At 35.5% G+C, this 23,496-nt stretch overlaps 1 protein-coding gene and 1 pseudogene across 3 annotated transcripts in view; one reads left to right on the top strand and one right to left on the bottom strand.

The window, feature by feature from the left end:
* Positions 1–23,496, top strand: part of LRRTM4 (leucine rich repeat transmembrane neuronal 4) — a 767,357-nt gene that overhangs the window by 530,167 nt on the left and 213,694 nt on the right. The gene's annotated exons all lie outside the window — the stretch shown is intronic.
* LOC105738918 overlaps positions 5,996–23,496 on the bottom strand; it is an 85,432-nt pseudogene continuing 67,931 nt past the window's right edge. Inside the window, exon 2 of the transcript XR_001114766.2 lies at positions 5,996–6,925. The product of XR_001114766.2 is annotated as a 60S ribosomal protein L6 pseudogene (transcript). The remainder of the gene's footprint in view (positions 6,926–23,496) is intronic.

Raw genomic sequence — 23,496 nt, 5'->3', positions numbered from 1 at the left:
GTAGCTGGGACTACAGGTACCCGCCACCACGCCCGGCTAATTTTTTCTATTTTTAGTAGAGACGGGGTTTCACCATGTTGGCCAGGATGGTCTCGATCTCCTGACCTTGTGAACCGCCCGCCTCGGCCTCCCAAAGTGCTGGGATTACAGGCGTGAGCCACCGCGCCCGGCCCTAATTGGTACTTTTGCATGTCAACTCATTCCTGATTTATATATGCCTATGTTTTGTTCCGTAGTTTCCTGTTGGCGACTTACGATCTTACTTCTTATTTTATCTCTCTGAATATTTTAGGTAGATTCATTTTATAATCATTTAAAAAAATATACTACATTATCTGCATACCTTCATAAGTTAATTATTTCTCCCTGAGTTTTTTAAATACTATTCTTAAGTTACTAGTTTTTTTCTTCGTGCTTTAGACCTTGATATGCCAATTCATCTTGAATAGGTGTTTGTGTATGCATGGGCACATATTTACTTTGTATTTCCCATGTTCACCCATCTGTGTCTAGTTGTTTCCAACCTGCAAATTGGGATCTTATATTTATATTGGAGTTGCAGAGTTCTCATCTTGTAGAGATGCCAGAGTTATAGTTCCTGAATCTCTATGGCTTACCTTGGTCCCAGTTGTGTGGACATCTCTATTCCCTCCAGCTTTCCTAGGTAGCAACACTAGGCAATGACTGTGACTTTTTTGCATCTACTTTTGTGGGTGTTTCAGCTGTGACTAGCAGGGGAATTTATTAATTTTTACTTTGATAGAGCCAATTGCCCATTTGCCTCCCCCAGAATTTGATCTAGAAACTTCATAGAATTATCATTCAGGCTTCATTTATTGCTGTGGGTTTCAGTTCTACATTTGTTTACTGAGATAGCTATATGGTGTAAAAGTACTTCAACTATCATGCTAAGTATTTAGAACCAAGGTGGAGAGGAATTCCATATATAGTTACAGCAATATCTTGACCAGAATTCACAAGCATAAACATTGTGCATCCATATTTCTCCTGAACATGAATTCAAAGGCAGAAAAGTAGTTCAATAATTGCTCTTGACTATGCTACTTTTAAAATATGTGTAAACTTAATTCATAGGAAATATGAAAATAAGGAATTATCTAGGTAGCTCTTTCCATTCATAATTATTCCTTACCTTTCTTTCTGTCTCTTATATGCATTTTCTAAACTCTGTAGTTCTACAGAGCACACTTCAAAATTTAAAAGTTCAGTTTCTCGGGTCAAATTTCTCCTACCAATCTCAAGTCTTATAATAAGACAGACTTGTCAGTTATCAGATTCAACTCTGAGGTCTACCCTTGGAACTTTCCTCTTGATTTAGATAAAAATGTCAGGAAGGGGTTTGAGCAAAGATTTCATTTTCCTAGTTAGGTCAGATAATAATTTAGCTTAGATAGAATGCCATAAAATAGAGTTCCCTAGCTTTTTTTTTTTAAATAAAACTTTGTGTGCGTTATTGTTGATAGTAGGGTGAATCAATTTCACACATTCACCAAAACAGCAGATAATACACTTTTACGTAATTATTTGCTGGATTACGTTTACTATAAATACCATGTTCATAAAATCATGAGATAAATCTTCAGTGTATCAATCACAAATTACTCATCTTATTCTGTTAATTTTGATATTTCTTGAAAAGCTAATATTTCATAATATTTCTTATAGTTAGACTATGTCAAGAATGATGCAGGATTTGAAATTTTATCCTACTTACAAGCAAGTAGGTTAGCCTGCCACAATCTCAATAATGGTAGCAGAAGTCATGAGACTCCTGGATCAGAGACATGGGATTTTATTGCTCATGGCATCAACAGTAGCCAAAGCTTCACACTGATTTACATCAGTTCTCTATGCTCTCCAGTCCTGCTAAGGAAATACAAAGGGCCCATCTTGGATGCTTGCACATGAAATTGGTTATATGTTGCAGGATAGAAACACAGCTTGGGGGATTCACCATCATTGTATTTATTATTTTATTTTATTTTTTTCTCAATTGTTTATTTTTGTAATTTTTAAAATAATTTCAACTTCTATTTTAGATTCAAGGGGATACATGTGCAGGTTTATTACATGTGTGTATTGTATGATACTGAAGTTTGGGATACAACTAATCCCGTCACTCAAGCAGTAAACATAGTACTCAGTAGGTAGTTTTTCAGTTATTTCCCACTGCCTCATTCCGCCTCTAATTGTCTTCAGTGTCTATTGTTGCCATCTTTATGTCCACGAGTACCCAATGTTTAGCTGCAACTTATAAGTGATAACATGTGGTGTTTGGTTTCCTGTTCCTGCATTAATTTGCTTAGGATAATGGCCTCTAGCTGCATCTATGTTGCGGAAAAAAAAATATGTTTTCATTTTATGTTATGTCTGCATAGTATGCCATGGTGTATATGTACCATATTTTTCTTTATCAAATCCACGAATGGTGGACACCTAGGTTGATTTCATATCTTTGCTATTGTGAATGGTGCTTCAATAAACTTACAAGGGCATGTGTCTTTTTGGTAGAACAATTTATTTTCCTTTAGATGCATACCCATTGTTGGGATTGCTGGGTGGAATAGTAGTTCTATTTTTACTTCTTTGAGAAATCTCCAAACTGCTTTCCACAGTGGCTAAACAAATTTACATTCCATGAAGAGCATATAAGCATTCCTTTTTCTGTGTAGACTCATCAACGTTTGTTGCTTTTCTATTTTTAATAATAGCCATTCTGACTTATGTGAGATAATATGTCACTGTGGTTTTGATTCACATTTCTCTGATTATTAGTAATGTTGGAATTTATTCATATGTTTGTAAGCCAAATGTATGTTTTCTTTTGAGAAGTATCTGTTCATTTTCATTGCCAATTTTTTAATGGGGTTGGTTTTTGCTTGATGAAATATTTAAGTTCCTTATAGATTCTAGATATTAGATCTTTGTCAGATACATAGTTTGCAAGTATTTTCTTCCATTCTGTCGATTGTTTACTGATAGCTTTCTTTATCCTGTGCAAAAGCTCCTTTAATTTGTTCCTACTTCTCAATTTTTGTTTTTGTTGCAATTGTTTTTGAGGACTTAGTAACAAATTATTTGCAAAAGCTGATGTCTTGAATGGTATTTCCTAGGTTTTCTTCGAGGATTTTTACAGTTTGAGGTCTTACCTTTAAATCTTTAGACCATCTTGAATTATTTTTTATATACAGGGAAAGGTAAGGGTCCAGTTTTATTCTTTCAGATAGATTAGCCAGGTATCCAAGCACCAGTTATTGATGAGGAAGTCCTTTCCCCATTGCTTATTTCTGTTGAATTCATCAAAGATCAGATGGTTGTAGGTGTGGGTTTTATTTCCAGGTTTTCTAATGTGCTCCATTGGTTTAAGTGTCTCTTTTTGTACCAGTACCATGCTGTTTTGGTTACTTAAGCCTTATAATATAGTTTGAAGTCAAGTAATGTGATACCCCCAGCTTTTCCTTTTTTTTCCTCAGGATTTCTTTGGCTATCTTGGCTCATTTTTATTCCATATGAATTTTAGAATACTTTTTTCTAATTCTGTAAAAAATGACACCGATATTTTGATAAGAATAGCATTGGATCTACAGATTGTTTGGGGCAGTATAGCCATTTTAATGATATTGATTCTTCCAATCCATGAACATGGATTGTTTTTCCATTTGTTTGTGTTGTCTTTGATTTCTTTCAGCAGTGTTTTGCAGTTCTCTTCGTGCAGATCTTTTACTTGCTTGGCTAGCCATATTCCTAGATATTTCATTTTCTTTGTGGCTATTGAAAAATGTTCTTGATTTTAATTTCAGTCTGAACATTATTTGTGTTTAGCTACAACACTGATTTTTTACATTAATTTTGTATCCTTAAACTTTAATAAAATTGTTTATCAATTTTCGTAGGCTTTAGGCAAAGTCTTTAGGGTTTTCTAGGTATAGAATCGTATCATCAGCAAAACAGATAATTTGATTGCTTTTTCTATTTGGATGCCTTTCATTTCTTTCTCTTGCCTGGTTGCTTTGGCTAGCACTTCCAGTACTATATTGAATAGGAGTGGTGAAAGTGGGCATCCTTGTCTTGTTTCAATTCTTAAGGATAATGCTTCCAGCATTTGCCCACCCATTATGATGTTGGCTGTTGGTTTTTCATAGATAGCTCTTATTATTTTGAGTCATGTTTCTTCACTGCCTAGTGTGCTGAGAATTTTATCATGCACGGATGTTAAATTGTATTAAAGGGGTTTTCCATGCCTATCGAGATGAGCATATGGTTTTTAAATTTGATTTTGTTTATGTGGCGAACCACATTTAATGACTTGTATATGTTTAATCAATCTTAAATCCCAAGAATAAAGCCTAGTTTATTGTGGTGAATTAACTTTTTGATGTTCTGTTGGATTCCAGTTGCTAATATTTTGTTGATGATTTTTGCATCTATGATCATCAGGGATATTGGCTTTGAGTTTTCTTTTTTTGTTGTGTTTGTGCCTGGTTTTATTATCAAGGTAATGCTGGATTCATAGAACGATTTAGGGAGGAGCCCTCCTCTTTGGTATTTTTGGAATAGTTTCAGTAGAATTGGTGCCAGCTCTTCTCTGTACATCTGGTAGAATTTGGCTCTGAGCCCAGCTGGTCAAGCTCTCTTTTTTGTTGGTAGATTTTTTATGATTGGTGCAATTTCAGAACTTAATATTAGTCAGGTAAGGGCTTTAATTTCTTCCCGTATCAATCTTTGGAAGTGGTGCATTTCAAGGAATTTATTATAAATTTCCGCTAGATTTTGTACTTTGTGTGCATCGGTATGTTCATAACAGTGTTGGAGAATCTTTTGTATTTCTGTCACATAAGTTGTAATGTCACCTTTGTTGTTTCTACTTGGGCATACTTGAATCTTCTCTCTTTTTTCCTTTGTTAGTCTAGCTAGTGGTCTATTGATCTTGTTTATCCTTTCAAACAATAAATTTTGGTTTTGTGATCTTTTGTATGAATTTTTGAGTCTCAATTTCATTCGGTTACAATCTCATTGTAGTTATTTCTTTTCTTCTGTTAGCTTTGGGGTTAATTTATTCTTGCTTTTCTAGTTCCTCTAGGTGTAATGTTAGATCATTAATTTGAGATCTTTTTAACTTCTTGATGTAGGCATCTGTGACTAAAAATTTTGCTCTTAACACTGCCTATGCTGCATCCCAGATATTTTGGTATGTTTGTCTCTGTTTTCATTTATTTCAAAATATGTTTTATTTCTGCTTTAATTTTCTTTTTTACCCAAAAGTCATTCATGATCAAGTTGTTTAATTTCATGTAACTGTGTGGTTTTCAGAGATCTTCTTGTTATTGATTTCTGTTTTGTTTCACATTGGTTCAAGAGTGTGGTTTGTATGATTTTGATTTTTTTAAATTTATTGAGACATGCTTTATAGCCAAGCATGTGGTCAATCTTATAGTATGCTTCAGGTGAAGAAAAGAATAATGTATATTCTGCGATTGATGGGTGGAATAGTCTGTAGGTGTCTATTAGGTCCAATTGGTCAAGTATCAAATTTAAATCCAGAATTTCTTTGTTAGTTTTCTGCCTCAATGATCTGTCTAACACACTATCAGTGGTTGTTGATGTCCCTCACTATTATTGTGTGGTTGTCTAAGTCTTTTTGTAGGTCTAGATCTATTTGTTTTATGAATCTGTGTGCTCCAATGTTGAGTGCATATGTACTAAGGATGGTTAAGTCTTCTTGTTAAATTGAACCCTTTGTCATTATCTAATGCCCATTCTTTTCCTTTTTTACTATTGTTGGTTTAAAGTCTGTTTTATCTGATAGAAGGTAGAGACCCCTGCTCTTTCTTGTTTTCCATTTGCCTGACACATCTTTTTCCCACTCTTTCAGCCTAGGTGTGTTACTACATAGGAGATGAGTCTCTTAAAGACAGCAGACAGATGGGTCTTGCTATTTTATCCAGCTAACTCTGTACCTTTTTTTTTTTTTTTTGTAGTCAGCTATTTAATTAGGTTCTTAAGATGTTTAGAACACCAATTTGTGAGGATAAATTCCATTTGTCAGGGCAAACACAGATCGCAGGTAGCCCTGGAGCTGAGGAATAGCTTTGATTTTTGGTAAAATTTGTGAGTCCACAGCTTTCTGATCAATCTTGCACTGCTCCATAATCTCGTATTTCTCTTTTTCTGTGTCGAAGATCTCACCTTCCTGGTGTCTGGTCTTCCGCAGCTGCTTCTTCTTGAAGTAAGCGTCAGTAAGATGTTTTGGGATTTTTACATTGCTGATATCGATTTTGGTTGAGGTGGCAATGACAAATTTCTGGTGTGTTCTTCGTAGAGGAACTCGATTGAGGACCAGAGGTCCAGTTACAAGTAACAAGCCACTAGCCAGCTGCTTCAGGAAAACCACCCTCTTGCCCCTGTGGCATCCAGTGAGGATGATCAGAATGGTCCCAGGGGTAATGCTGGCTCTCAGTTTTCTCACGTGCTGACTGAAGGGTTTTTTGCCCTGGCTCAACAGCTTTCGAGGCACATCTTCAGTAGGATAATATCTAGGCATTTTGCAAAGTTTAACCACTCGGGTACCACCGTTCTTGTCACCACCAAATGGTTTTGTAACAGTTGCAAGAACCTTCTCCTTCTTTTTCTTTTCAACCTTGGATTTAGCAGCTGAGTACTTCCTCTTGTACATGGCCTTTCTGGAATACGTGGCAGATCGGGAATACCTGCCAATTCCTCTGACAAGGACAGGGTTGCGGCTGCAATGGGGCTTCCCCTTCTTGGGCTTTTTAGCCTTGAGGTTACCCTTTTTCACCTTGCCACCAGCATCAGCCTTCTTGGCTTTGGGTTTCTTCTCTTTAGTATCTGGCTTCTCAACTTTTTCACCCCTCCATCTTGCAAGATGGGAAAGAGGACTCTGTACCTTTTAAGTGAGGTGTGTAGACTATTTACATTCAAAGTTAATATTGATGTATTAGGTTTGGACCTAATCATGAAGTTGTTAGCTGGTCATTTTGTAGTTTTTATTGTGTGGTTTCTCACCATATTTTTAGAAAGCAAAAGGAAGTCTACTTTTTCATAGGTGGAAATGAAATTAAGATTGGATTAGAGGTGTTACTTATTCTTTCACAATTGCCCTGCAAAAACAACCCTGAGAAATTTTCCTGGTAAAGAGTGATTAAGGCATTGCCTTCTAGATTTACCCAGAAAGAACTTTTATGGATGCTCAAACTTTATGGGGCATTACCTCTCCCTAAACCAAATAATGAAGCATAATTTTATGAAAACTGCTAGATATTTAAACATAATATGATTAACAATATAAGTAAATAGCCAAAATTGTGCTATGTACTTTATCTGTTTTATCACAATTAGCTTCTATCATTTCTCCCCTTGAACTTTTAGTCACTTCTTTTTGAGATAAGTAAACCAAATCTTAAATACTTTAAAAGACAGAAAAAAAGAAGTTTAGAAACATTATAGAAATACTTTTAATAAAATAATGATAATGACAACTACAATCAGAATAATAGTAATAATAAGCTTTAGTATGACTGGTATAGATTTTTTAAATCTAACCCTCACAATAACACACTGAGATCCATTATTGCCATTTCTAGCTCAGGATACTGAGATTAGGGAGATTAAGCAACCTTGGACAGGCTAACTATTCATTGCAAAGACAGGGAAAGATTGCTCCAGAATGTGCATTTTCAACTCATTTGCTGTATTCTCTCTCAACAAGTAATTATGATTTCATACTAACAAAAGTGTCCTTTTTGGTACTATACTCAACATATGCAATCTTTGTTTATGCTATTTTATACAGTTGCAGATTCAAAATTTTTATTTTTCTATATTGAAACACAAATGAAGTAATTTGCTTCAAACCCTGAGATCATGAATAAGAAAATCTTTGTTGTGGGTTCTCTTACAGACCACTAATGAATGTTTTTGTGGAAAACTAGTAGTAATTTGGGAAGTATGAAAGCTGAACAGACAATTGTAGATACCGTATTAAATAGGTGGTTAAATTTTCAATCTACCTGCTACTCAGTCACTTTATTCAGGGACAGGGGTATCTATGATCAAGACTTATCAATTGCAAAAACAATTGAGAAATAATGGATAAATCAAAATGAAAACTGAACAATACATGTAATAATATGTAGAAATTGTATTGCCTAAAATAACTATTTGAGAAGCATTGAAATTGTTGGGAAAAATTATTTGATAAGATGCTTGAAGTAAAAGTTAAGAGAAGACACATTTTTGTTTTCATAATAATTGATAATACCTGAACTATTTTAAGTGATTATTTCTCAGAGGTTATTTGTTTTTCTAAACACTACAGTAAGATGTATTTTACCAATCTGAGTTTTGTAGCTTCAGTTCCCTCATACCACTGCCTCCCAGAAAAGAATTAATAGTTTTCTGGTGGCAATTCTAGTAAAAAGGTGATAGGAGATGTCAAGTCCAGGTAATGTGTGGGGAAGAAAGAACGGGGTGGCGGTGGTGGGGGGGACCACCTGCTATGGAAATGACAAGAGCGCTTGGAGAACAGAAATATTTAATAAGAATTTTTTAGGTGTTTCACTATAATATGTGCAATGTAATGGCTAAATTTATATCCTCTACCAAATATTTAGTAGAAAATTTGAGGCTTTTGAAAGGTTTTATTGTTTGTTTTTAAGGAATTCAAAGGGGTGACTTTCGAAATACACGATTTCAGTAATTGCAGCATAGTATAAGTTGATGTCCATAGCAGAAGGGAAAAAAGAAAACTCTTGTGTAGATTGGAACATTCCATCACCACGGCAACTTTATGGAGAACAAATTTATCTGAATTAGCAGCTGGGTCAAGGATATTATCATCATCGACCACCCCAATGCCCCTGATTTAGATTTTAGTGGAACATGTACCATGTTTTGGTAGATTGCTGGCCTACCATGGACATGTAAAGGGTTCATTCTACTCTTTTTTCACCTTGTGCTTAAGGAGACTTGCTATGAAATTATCGAGTTGAAACTTTACCTGTTAAAGTTATCAATATCAATGACAAAAAAAAATGGGAAGAGGAAGCATTTGGAGAAATTAGGTTGGCTGCAGACTGGAAAACACAAGAAAACCCATAGTAATGATTAGAACTAATTATAGAGGCAAATGAAAGTTGACAGAAGAAAAAAGAACCCAGAGCTAGAGTATCGAGAAAGTAAGAGTGACTTCATAGTCTCTAAATATTCTTTTATCACACATAATACTAGTAAAGTTTTTAAAGCATTTACCCTGCATATTTAGCATTTGAAATTTATTCATATAATAAATATACTCCATAGCAATCATTATTAGTACTCACCAATATTCAGCTCTTCTTTCTTTTTTGGGCATATGGGCGACTGTATTTCCTGGTCCTTTTGGTCAGTGGAGTAGTGAAATGTCCTGCAGAATTTTCACAGTGTTTCTTTTTCAGGCCTCCAAATCGGAGGACACCATGTGCTCATGTTAGCGCATCTACAGGATAATGGAGACTCTGTCGTACTGTTTGTTTGAGAAACTGTGTGGAGCAAAGCCCCAGGCAACCTATTGTGGCTTAAAACTCTAAAATACATTTATCTCTCATTTTTTTGACCATGAGAGATGAATATATTTTACAATATTAAGCCATTGAAATTTTGAAATTGTTACCACATCATTACTTAGATTATTGTAAACAACATACACACACAGGTGAAACTTAAAATTACTAATACAAAAATATATATAGAAACTCACATATCTTCTTTCTGTACCCTACTGCATATTTCTGAGCATTCCCTTGGATCCTTTTGCTCCCATTTGGAAATCACTGCCCTAGACATCACCTAATATTACCAAGAGAATATACAGACATATAAGGTCAATTGTGATACTTCTTTAGAGTTTTATTTTTAAAAGAATAAATTATTTAATCCTGAAAAGTGTGCACTTTGTCACCAGGTGAAGTTTGGGTACTTTCCTTGCATGTTATAAGTGCTAGCATTCTGGCTACGATCAGATGTTATACAACCTTTGGTTATAAAAAGAAACAACACTTCTTAACAAGAAAATATAAAAATTAATAATGAATACTGTAAAAGACAATTCTTATATAGAATTTACAAAAAAATGTGAGGATTACATAAGAATTGTTATTCCTAACCCATATCATTCTTCCAAAATACTCCAGATTTTATTTTTTTCATTGCTTTCTAAAAAATAAATAAAAGAATACTTTATTGAAGCCAGTATCTTCCCACTATTGGCTACCGACTGTCAGATAAATATGGTGTCATAATAGTTTATGCTACCTAGTTATTTGAAATGTTTTCTATCAGTTACCATGCAAATTAAAGATGAGGTAATGTATTTGCCATGTTTATTTTAGTTGCATGCAATAGAAAGTAAAATCAAATTAGCTAAAGCAAAAGAAGAAATGTATTGGCCTATATAGCTGCAAAGTCCAAGGAGTAAACTTGCTTTAGGCATGGCTGAATCCAAGAGTACAAACAATATCATTAGAGATCTATCTCATTTTCTTTCTCTCGGCTCAGGTTTTCTCCCTGTTGATTTTATTTTCAAACAAACTTATTCTATGTGCCAGGATAGCTGTGCCAGTTCTGGGCTTTCATTATGTTCAACTTCTGAGATTTCAGTAGCAAGATAAATCTTTGTAATTACTATGCCCCCAAAATGTTCAGATTAGCCACATTAGTTACATGTCTTCTGTAATGTAAAAGCACAAACAACTATTGGTTTCTTTGCAGAAGAGAAGACCTCCAAAAAGGAAAAGACCTAAGTAACTTAGAAATGGAAAAATCTGACCTATGCAGGGAGGGCTTCTGATTTAGCTCTTGCAGACATCATATCTTGAAAAGAAATGTCTCTAGTATATTTTTGGTTAAAGACTATGAAATAAAATCTCCTACAGTGCTAAATCTCCTGCAGCCAAATCGTTTTTAGTAATCAATAGCAGAAGAAAGGATAATAATGCTTTCCTTTACAACTAAAAGTACAGAATTTTAAATGCACGCCCTTCAGAAGTTCAAGTCAAACAATGAAAATTCAAGTAGATATTCAGAAGGAACATCTCAAAAAAAAGTAGCACTGCTAGGCCGGGCGCGGTGGCTCACGCTTGTAATCCCAGCACTTTGGGAGGCCGAGGCGGGCGGATCACGAGGTCAGGAGATCGAGACCACGGTGAAACCCCATCTCTACTAAAAAAAAAATTACAAAAAATTAGCCGGGCGTGGTGGCGGGCACCTGTAGTCCCAGCTACTCAGAGAGGCTGAGGCAGGAAAATGGCGTGAACCCGGGAGGCGGAGCTTGCAGTGAGCTGAGATTGCGCCACTGCACTCCAGCCTGGGCGACAGAGCGAGACTCCGTCATTAAAAAAAAAAAAAAAAAAAGTATCACTGCTAAAATGCAAAAGTCCAATGAAAATCTAGAGTTAACATTATTTAAAATCTAACTAGATTAATCACTCATATCTCTAGATGGCAAAGCAGATGATGAAATTAAAAGTTACAATGCAAATGGAAGGTCAAGAACTCTACCTTTTACTAGAAGCAGCCAAGTGAAAGATTGTGAATTGCGATCTCAGTGGTTCAGAGGGTGAATTATTTGTTTTCAGGTCTTTGAAATCTCTAAGTAAGAATGTTAGTGGAGTGGAGTGGGGAAAATTCATTCTTCCTGCTCAGTCATTAATGACTCATATTGTCTTTCAATATTCTCTTTTATGATTAAAAATGATGTGTGCGTAGTACATTAACAGAGCCACTATAATATACAAACACAATGCCATTCAAAAAGCCAGTGTTTTGCTTAAAAAAATTTTTTTTAAAGCATTAGATTTTATCTCCTTTTTGATTGCCTCTCACATTAGTCAGAAGCCTCTAACTTCCTGGATTCTTTAATAAAAACTTCAAATCATGCGGCAAGTCATTTGACATAACAGAATTTTCACTAACATCCTTTCAGCAGCTAGCAACTTTAGTCTCAGGAGGAGATCTTTCACCCTGCTCTGGGTTATTAAAGCTAATTAAAGTGATGACCCTTGTTTGCCATACTGTCACTCAAGGTCTCCGGAAGGGACATCCTATCCCTTCTTATTCCTCTGTTCCTTTTCTGTGGTGTTAGCAGAAGAAAGGAAAGAAATGCTATCCCACTGGGGCTCTAAGCTGAAAGCAAACTCTGTGAATCGTTCTTTTTACAGAAGCAGCAATCTCTCAATTTACTTTTAAGGAAACATTATCCCCCACCATTTAATTCACCGGTGGGGAACTGTTTAAATATAAACAACTTTTACATATTTCCAATACAAACTCTTTCACCAAATTTTCTAAATTAGGAATGCATCTTTTTTTACAAAATAATCTCAAATAAAATTTTAAAAGCTCTTCTAAAGTGTACCAAAATTTTGATAGAAGATAAAGAATTCCTTTTGGGGGGAATTGTATAAGAGAAACTGCTTGAATTTACGGGATTTTGAAAGACCCAGACATACAAAGAAAATTAATACTTTAGAAAAACTTCATTTTGAATGTCTAGAATGCTGTTGTAGTGAAACTTCTATCCTCTGATTTTCCCCAAATTTCAGAAAAAAATAATTACTTTGCTTTGAAACGAATTAATAATGCTTGCTTTTTCAAATTCCCCTTTATTATCTACTTGTGCAAATGTAAGTACATTATGTCTACATCAATTCTTTAATCATGTTAACTTGAGTATGAGCAGCAGTATAGTTAGGAATGGTTTGCGCTGCAGTAAATACACTTAACATGGCCTTAAACAAGTAGGAGTTTAGGCCTGGCACGGTGGCTCACGCCTCTAATCCCAGCACTTTGGGAGGCCGAGGCGGGTGGATCACGAGGTCAGGAGATCGAGACCATCCTGGCTAACACGGTGAAACCCTGTCTCTATAAAAAATACAAAAATTAGCTGGGCATGGTGGCGGGCACCTGTAGTCCCAGCTACACAGGAGGCTGAGGCAGGAGAATGGCGTGAACCCAGGAGGCGGAGCTTGCAGTGAGCCGAGATAGCGCCACTGCAGTCCAGCCTGGGCGACAGAGCGAGACTCCATCTCAAAAAAAAAAAAAAAAAAAAACAGAAAAAAAAACCAAGTAGGAGTTTGTTCTCCCAGATAAAGAATCTTGAAAATAGCAGTTTAGTGATAATTCAGTGACTCCATCGTATCTCCAGTGTTTCAGGCTTCTGCTGTTTTTCTGATCTTCCAATCTTAATGTGTCAGTCCTTGACCTCAAGTTGCCAGAAGCCTTCTCCACCTCCAGCACCATATCACAGTTTAGAGTAGGAGGAACAGGATGCTGCGGAGAGCCTGCTAGCTGAGTGTGTGTCATCCAACAGGCTTTTCCTTAAGTCCCATAGGCCAAATGTTACATGGCCACACATACATATCGGTAAGCTCAGAAACAGGGAATTTTGGATGTAGAACAACTAAAATATGCAACAGTATCTGCTGTTTTTGTTGTTCATTCTCTTTGACATAAACATGTGATAATGATCAGATGCTACAATTCTACAAAAAAAACTACACATTTAAAAAATATTGAAATATTTCTAAATTTGAGGACAAATTTCAATTAATGTGTACTAATATAAAATATATTTTATATAAAAAAGCAGTTGCTATTAAATCAACAGTACATCATAAAGCTGTGAAAAGCTGTCTTATGTGTATCACAGTATCTTAATTCTCAGTCAGATGATTTTCTTCTGTTTTGTGTGTCTATTTTTTTAAATGCAATTACTAACATTTTAACATACAAGTTTCATTAAAGGTATAAATAATTCATAATTGTTTAGGTAACCATGTGGTGAATCTTCATTCAGATGATGATTACAAACAGAAAGTACTCAGGTAGTCACACTGGAAATTGTTCTGCCTGTTTGTAATGAATGTTTGTTAAATTTTTGATAATCCAATTTTTAAAAAGTATATGAAAAACAGGTGCATGTCATCTAGAAACACAACTTTCTTGTGGCCCAATATCACCGATTTTATTAGCTGTTTGTCTCTAAACTTTGTCATTGTGAAGACAAATGAATTTTAAAATATTTGATGGCCTTATTTTTTAATCTTACTGAAAAGATTTACAAAGTTGAATTACGTGAAGATGATTGGAAACGATCTACATCCTTTCCTTCTGCGTATGATTGCTCTATCTCATGTATGATTTTGAAAACAGGAGTCAAATTAAAAAATACTATAATTATTGTATTAGTCTATTCTCATGCTACTAATAAAGACATACCTGAGACTCTGTAATTTAAACAGGGAAGAGGTTTAATGGACTCACAGTTCCACATGGCTGGGGAGGCCTCACAATCATGATGGAAAGTGAAGGAGCAGCAAAGGCATGTCTTACATGGTGACAGGCAAGAGAGCTCGTGCAGGGAACTCCCATTTATAAAACCATCAAATCTCCTGAGACTTATTCACTACCATGAGAACAGCATAGGGGAAACCGCCCAGATGATTCAATTAGCTGTGGCTGGCCCCACCCTTGATACATGGAAATTATTACAATTCAAGGAGAGATTTGGGTGGGGACACTGCTGAACTGTATCACTACTGTTGAGTAATGTGTGACTTAGGGTCTATAAAATGGATTAGAAATTTAAGGCCAGTTGACCTTTCTGCCTCATTCTAACCATACCATTACCTTGAATATTTAGGTTTATTATAACATTACTGAATTATGCAGTAACTTTCTCTACACTGGCAAAAATGAGTGGTCTTTACCATTTTACCATTATGCTGGGATTAAGTGAACTATTGTTTAAAATCTGTTTGAATGTAAAGAACACAATATTTATAGTGAGAGTATTTAATAAGTGTCTTTATTTAATTTGATATATGACCTTGAGTTAATCACATAACTATCAGATCTTCAATTTACTTACCTGCAACTTAAAGTAAAACAAAAAAGAAGTTTAAAAAATGCTTTTATGCTATTGCAAAAGAGCCATGTCTGTAAGAATTTTTTTTTAATAAAAATTGTAACTTTCTGCCCCTCACTTCACTTACTTGCAAGTGTTTCCTGTATTTTACAAGTGTGTCCTGTTTTTTGCAAGTCTATTTAAACTTAATTGGCAAGTGTGTTCTATTTTTTGCAAATCTATTTAAACATTGTCTTTTATTAATTATCCTGGTATTTGGTTTATACCTGCCTCTTTTATCTCTTAGACTTTTAGACTTTCCTTGTACAGCTCTGGCATGGATACCTGTCTCTCCATTTCTCTGAATTTACTCTTGGTTCCTCACACACTGCAGCAGCATGACTAAGTCATATTCTACCACCCAGTCTGGTGACTCTTCCAGACACAAGCTCCTTCACCCAGTGTCCACCCTGTCTCACTGATAGGGAGGCATGATGCTTAAAAAAATTGCAAAGAATTATGAGAATTTATTTTTATTATCATTATTAAAATGAGGCAATACACTTCAAATACTTTTTTCCTTTCCATTTACTTTATGAGCAAAGAAAGAGCCTGATTGCCCAAAAGTAAAATTTTTACGTGGTCACATTTTTTTTGTCCCTTTTGCATCACTGGGATTGTCATAGTGAAATATGTAGTTGTTTTGATATGACGTAGAGACTTTCTAGAAATTTATGTTATTTTGGTGATTTTTCTACTGAGGGTTTCTTTTTCTGTATTCAAATGCAAGAAGACTCTGAGTGAGTAAATGGAAGTTGAAGCTGATTTTCTCTTCAGGTGAAATGACTAGAGAAGTAGAGGAAATAGGGCAAATGGTAGATCATAACAATATCCATGGACGCATAGTAGAGTATGGCCTAGGGTTAAGAACTTAATATAAGAAAATAGAAATTCACTGAGCACAATACTTTTGTTAGCAAATATGCTTTTAAGTTGTTATAAGCCCCCTTGCATCAAAGGGCAAGTAAACCTTCTCCAAGGCAGTTTAATTTTCAGTGTCCTAAATTGATCAATTCCAGAAAATGAGACTTCTCAAACCACACAATATTTATATATACTCTCTATCTAATGTTTAAAACAAAACTCATATTGTATGTTCCATTGCTCTATATAGAAGCCTAGACTTTTTTTTTTTTATTTTTGTTTTTTTGAGACGGAGTCTCGCTCTGTCGACCAGGCTGGAGTGCAGTGGCGCGATCTCGGCTCACTGCAAGCTCCACCTCCCGGGTTCACACCATTCTCCTGCCTCGGCCTCTCCGAGAGGCTGGGACTACAGGCGCCTGCCACCACGCCCAGCTAATTTTTTGTATTTTTAGTAGAGACGGGGTTTCACCGTGGGTTCGATCTCCTGACCTCGTGATCCGCCCGCCTCGGCCTCCCAAAGTGCTGGGATTACAAGCGTGAGCCACCGTGCCCGGCCGACTATTTTTTAATAGATTAAAAAAAATGCTGGCCTGGTGCTGTGGCTCCCACCTGTAACTCAAGCATTTTGGGAGGCTGAGGGGGGAAGATCACTTGGGTCCAGGAGTCTGAGAAGAGCCCTGGCAAAATAACGAGACTCCTTCCCTGCAAAAAATTTAGAAACTAGCCAGGCATGATGGCATGCCCCTGTAGTTACAGGCTTCAGGAGATTGAGGCAGGAGGATGCCTTGAGCCCAGGAGTTTGAGGCTGCAGTGAGCTATGATGCCACCACTGCACTTCAGTCTAGGCGACAGAGCAAGATCCTATCCAAAAAAAACAAAAAAAGAAAGCTTAGATTATATTTCCAAATAGAGTTGGGTTGATGTTAAATTTCTATAACTGAAATAGATTTTGATTTGCAAAGCCCAGCTGTCTCTGCCATGGCAGATGTATGCAGTTGGAATAGATGCCTTGAGGTAAATGGAGATGTCTGATATACCCAGTTGCTGTTCCCAACTGTGAATTTCTGAGTGAGAGATAGTTAAGAAATAATTTCCTTTCTATGTTTTATTATCTTCTGAATATCTATTTTAGAGCAGAGACTATGAATTTTATAGTCACATGTCCGTATTTCCCACATATAACCAGTGTTGGCTAAAACAAAGTCAATGAATATTGAATAGTGAATGAATGAACACTATCACTTTTTAGTGTAACAACAAGGTAAATGATTATATTCTTCATTAAATGTAAATATTTTTGTAGCATGTACTGTGATGGCAAGCACTTGTAACTGAGTTAAGCAGCATCTGATAACTACATTAATCAAGTCATTACAACTTTGCCCCAAGGAAATTAAAGGCCAGTGTTAAGGAATAAGACATTGTGTTAACCAGGTAGATAAGATCACTTAAATATCAGTAGGTAATCACAGGAGATGTAATCCTCCAATTTTCATTAACTTTTTAAAGATCTATCTAAAATATAATGTAACACAGAAATGTAAATCAAAAGCACCTTCACTCCTCCTAATCCCTTAATTATACTTTCTATCCAATCAGTACATCTGGCATTTCTTGACATCTAAGTTTCAAACACTAGAAATCTTTTCTCATGGTTATCAAATGCTGGCTGGGCTCACTTCAGGAGGCATTACTCTCAAATTTAAAATTCCACCCCACCCCACCCCACTGCTGACTTAAAAAGTTCCTCCTGCTTTTCACTTGCTTGCCAACATACCAGGCTAGAGTGTATCTGTCTTAATCATGCTGATGCCAAGAACTTGTCTTCTGTGAGAGTGGCTTCTTTCCATAGCGATCTGTCTTCTCTTTTCCTGAATTTTTCTGCAAGTGACACATAAGGTAGTAGGACTATTCCATCTGTTTTCTCTGCCACCTTTAATTTTCTTTTAAAAATTAATACATTTGAAAATTTTAAAACAGATACATTGCTCAGGAGCATTGTTTTTCTTTTACACATATAAGACACTACACTTTTATTAGCTTGAACAAAAGTATAGCTTGTTACAATGCTACAGGGATGTTCATAGAAACTAGAGACAGTGGTATCTGGAACTCAGCAGAAGCTTCCCCCAGGGACTCAACTGTTATCAGACTACTTTCTCCATTTCTCATTGTTGCTTTTCTCTGGGCCTCTATTACATTTTTCTGTCTTGCCGAATACTGGCTTTATATAATCCTCCATCTGCACAGAAGAACATGGATACTTGTAATATTTTAGTTTATGTATTATAATTTTAGTTATGTAGAGATAGTCTGATCTCACTATTCATTATATAAAATCCAAAGAAGGGTAGGATTGGCTGAACTTGGGTCTAGAGCTACCCCTTCAGCCCTGCCAGCGACAAATCATCTGTGGCTAGGGGCTCTGAAGTTAACCATTTGGGTGCAGTGTGGGGTAATTTGAATCAGAGAGTTTATTTCCAGCAGAAGGGGTGAGCAGAAAAAAAGTTATTATAATAAGTGGAATAATGGGCAGGAAACCAGATAGGAACCTAGACTGCTTCATTACTCCACTATTTTAATATATACCTATGTTGGTGTGAGCTGAAATATCTTCAAATATTCACATTTTTAAGTATTTCATATGTATGTATGTATGTATGTATGCATCCATCTATCTATCTGTCTATCTGTCTATCTATCTATCTATGGCTTATGCTATAATTGAAACCTATGATTCAAACACAACTAAGATCTTGCAAATTCATGAATATACCATAAAATGTCCTGCTATTTCCCTTGTTGTAGTGCCTTTTTAATGCTTCCTCTCTCTATATATATAGAGGAAGAGCATATATATATATGCTCTTTCGAAACTCAGTTTTCCAGTCTGAATTAGATATGCATTGTCTGTGCTGTCACGTATCTCTGCTCTCTGACGTATCACAACACATCTCAAAGTACATTGTACTCACTTTTCTATTTGTCTAGCATATGGGCACCTTGGTCTCATGTAATGAAGGTACTTTTTTCTCTGTTTACTGTGTAAAACCTAAATTACCCCTTGAAAGTGAGATCTGCTTTTCCTAGGCTTCAACAATCTGCAGGCAGAAGTGAGGTGAAATTATCAGTAGTAATAAACACCCTACTTGTTCTTTGTGTGCACTTACTGATGCAGAATTCCAGTGACCTGAAATTACCCTCGAAGCACTTCTGGGAGTCCCCAAGAAATGCCTGATATGTGATCCTATGCATGTCTGATGATGCTAGAATCTTTATATTACTCAGTTAAGCAACTGCTCAGCACTAAATGTGGGCAAGGTATCCTCATTGACCACTTAGCATCCTGGTTTCTCTGGTACTTTTCTGATGGTGGAAAATAGCAAAGTCCTTTTCCTCCACTCTGTATCATGTTTTATTCTCTGGAGATGCGAGAATTTCAGGGACTTTAAGGTTGTGTCCTGGTGTCATGTATTACGCTACATGAAAATAGCTTCTGCACTTTCCGTTCATTTCTGTAACCTCAGACCTCAGACCCAATTCATGCTTCAGGGAAAGGTAAGACACTGCATTGTTCTGCATCACCCCCATCCTAGTCTCAATCTGTAGGTGGCAGCATCCCCAGATTTCCCATTTAACCTTTTGCTAAAACAAGTTTTCATGCAAGCCATCTCCTTGAGAATATGTTCAGCAGCTCACTATGCATACTCAGGCACGTCTGAATCTTAATGTAGTACTGTTGAAAGTGCTACATCTTGTAGGTAGAACCTCTGTAAATAAGTGTTGATTGAATAAATGACAGAATGAACAAAGGAATGATTAAGTGCACTGTGGTATCTCAGCAGTTTCATTTTTATTTCATGTTTCTCTATCTCATCCATTTCTTAAAATGCAATAGCCTTAAGCTAGAGGTTATATAGTGGGCATTTGAATTGCAGAAAATAAATGTGCAAGGAGAACATTGTAAAAAATATATTTTCATGTTATATAAGAAAAAATGACTACAGCCATTACCATTCATCATCACTAACATAACTAAGCAATAAAATCCTTCAACTTAAGCCAAGCATGTGCTTTGATTCTGTTTATCTGTATCTAAATTTCAAACAGCTAATGGAATCTGGGGGAAATGCCTTAGCAAGGTACTACTTTTCAGTAGTACAAGGAAAGAAACTTGCCCTCTAAGTCAATAATGCTGAACTGTCCTGGTGGAGGAGGCAATCTGTTTGTAGGCGGAGGCGGAGAATAGTTTGGGAAGGCTCATAAAAGAAAGAAAACTATGAGAGGGCTAATGTTTTCCATCAGAATATAATTTGTGTGAGCAGAGCCAGATAACATATTAACCTTCCCCATAGACTCCTTAGCCATGGGTTTGACCATATGGAAGCTCACATTCACACTGAGTGAATGTAAATAAAGGATTTCAACTCCAGTGCTATCAAAGCCATTTATGGTTCTGGCTCAGCAAGCCTTTCAATTCTTTCTTAGACATATTTAGCATAAAAGGACATCCCACTGTTTTGACTACATTTGGAAGTAAAAAAAGTTTATGCCCGAATCCGTATTTGTTTTCTTCTAATAGCTTTTTGAACAACAACAACAATGAAAAATCTACATTCCCTGTGCTTTAGATTGTTCCTTTATGACTGAAATATAATAATCATCTATTGACAACCATTATAACAAAGAGAATGAAATGTCACATTTTCCTCGTATAAACGTCATCAATATTTTAAAAGAACTAAAACTTTACAGTGAGTTATGACTGTGTAGACCTAGGAATCCAATAACAGTTAGTGATGGTTATTGCATTTATGCCTTGGGCATTGAGAGGTAGCTTTAGATATCTTGGAAATCAACAGGCTTCTGGTTCAAGTGTGAATGACTGCAGTGAGTTAATGCTTACTTGCCTTCAGAAATTTTAGTTTCATATTGAGAACAAATCAACATTTGCAATTTTTCAGAGTTAGCTTACAATAAAATGTTTTCATGCTGTGTATACTCTATGAAAGAAATGTGATTTCCAACAGGTTGGTAAGTTTTTGGGTGTTTGTATTTATATTGATCAAAAACTAAGGATCACATATTATTCCCAAAAGAAGACCTTAGCAAAACATTTCAAATATGAAAAAAAAATTAGGGGGAAGTGTACAGAAAATCAGTATAATATCCAGGTGTTTTGTTAAAAAAGGATAGTTGCTGATGTCATTAAGATTGGCAAGGGATGTAGAATCTAGTTTTATTTAGGGTTTATTAATATTCAAGTAGGAGTAAGAAAAACCCAAGGGAAGAGACCAAGTTGCTAGCTCAAAGGAAAGAGTTTCTCTGAAAGTGAGAAAAATCTATGTACACATACACATACACTGACACATGTAAACACACACAAACACACACAATTAGCCTATCAATGCTTTTTTTCTGTTTAATTTTAGTTGACACATAATGTACATATCTATGGGATGTAGAGTGATACTTCGACACATGTATGCAATGTGTAATGATCAAATTAGGGTCATTAGCATAGCTATCACATAAAACATTTATTGTTTCTTTGTGTTATGAGCATTCAAGATCCTCTCTCCTGGCTTTTTGAAAATATACGCCAAATTACTGTTAATCGTATTTACCCTACAGTGCTACAGAACACTAGAAATTAATCCTCCCATCCAGCTGTCACTTTGCATCTATTAACCAACCTTTTTCCATGGATATCCCAGCCCCTAATACCCACAATTCTACTTTGAATGCCATAGAAATGGATGAAATCAGATAAATGGTGTGGGTGAGTAGAGAAATGAATTAGGCTGAGCCTAGTCCACAGCAATATTTAGAGGATTAGTAGAGAAGCAAAATATTGTAAGGAGATCTAAAAAGAGAGACTAATGAGGTATATAGGAACCAAGAGACTAAATGGCTACTGATAAAAAGGTAACATTTTGTCTCATAATTAATATTGGCTAATATTATTATTCATGTGGTTTTGGTTGTTTAGTGAAATGTTTTCATTAAATAAAGCTTTCATCATTTAATTATATATGAGTTTCTTCATTCAAAGCCCAATATGTTTTGCTTTCCACAGATGCTGGCTCTAAATAGAATATATTTTGATTTTATTTGCCCTCTTGATATTATTATTTTAGATGCACTTTTATACAAATATATTGTGTTATTATTGAAGGCTCTTTGAATGGTTAATGACACGATAAGCAAGCAAAGGGAAAAGTTTGGTAACAACATTGCTTATACATTTAAAGGAAAGGATTACAGAGCATGTCTAAAAATAGATTAAAATTTGTGTAAAGGTTTAAAACCCATAAAATGCACACAAACCAGTTTTCAATAGGACCATATTCATCATAAGGAAGGTTATAATTCAATAGAAGGAAACATCATTTCCCCGAAGAATTAGAAGCAAGAAATGAAGAAAATCTAAGTCCAGAGTGTGATTGGCCAAGAAAGAATGCAATCTATTTATTTCATTAGGAAAAAAACAGAAACAGGAAGTACCTCTTCTCAAATGTTGTTATGACTTATTTGCTTGTTTCTAAATTACTTAATTATTTGATTAGTTACAAAATAAATAAATAAGAGAGTATAAGACACTGATTTGACTTGTTTCCTGTAAATGTGGCCAGTTGTGGTGTCATCAGAAGGCTGCTTCAAGGCCTATTATAAGGTACTCTGCCAAAATGGTCCAATAGTAAATATTCTTTATGTCTCCTCAATGTTTTCTACCTAGTAGAGTAGTTCCACAGTTAAATTCTAACCTTGGCTTCATGACCATCTTTTGGCTGTTGGAGGTATGATGATTTTCTTTTACTTTGAACATACAGAGCCACAGTAATGTTAGATAAAATACCCCAAATCATAAGGAATATTAGAGGTGATAATATTTTGCCAGAACATGGTATTATCTGTACAGTTGTTTATCTTTTCTGTAAACAGATTTTTTCAATTCTCAGATTTTCCTTAAAATAATAAATAAATAAATACATAAATAAATAAAAAGTCCCTTATGATTAGGTCAGAAGGATGAATTTCGTTTCTTCCTGTAAGATTTTGTTTTCAAATCCATAGTCAGCAAGTGAAGCTTGAATCCTTCTTGCCTAAACTAGCTATGATAGCTATTAGGAAGTAAGATGCCCTGTTTCTCATCACATGCATGGCAAAAACAGGGCACTATCTAGTAAACCACTCTGAGAAAAAAAGAAACTCAGTCGGCAAAAACAAATTATGAGTTTTCCCAGCCTGTGATATGCTCTTTACTCATAAATAGACCCAGTGGTAATGAACCAGTGTAAGCAATTAGGGCTTTTTGTTGGTTTGTTTGTGTCTGTTAACCACTGACCAGCATATCACTGTACATAGCTCATAGGATATTTATAAATAGCTAATCATTCTCCAAAGTGCCACTTAATTGATGAGTTTTTAGTACCAAGAAATAGAACATAGATATGAAAAAGAGAAAAAAATGATATTATTATTAAAATACATGCCAAGATGATTATTGTTGTGCATAATTATTTCTCCATGTGATTTCCTCAAATTAAAAAAAAGAGCAAAATGGTTTGAAAAGACAAAAAGTGTGCAAAATTAACAACTTTTGTAGTACATTATTGACTATATTCCAGAAATATTCTTGGAAAATTAAA

The sequence above is a fragment of the Nomascus leucogenys genome, chromosome 14 (genome assembly GCF_006542625.1).
Source record: "Nomascus leucogenys isolate Asia chromosome 14, Asia_NLE_v1, whole genome shotgun sequence".
NCBI classification, from domain to species: Eukaryota; Metazoa; Chordata; class Mammalia; order Primates; family Hylobatidae; genus Nomascus; species Nomascus leucogenys.
Note: the sequence above shows the minus strand (reverse complement) of the source record. Positions and strands in the feature narration are given on the sequence as shown.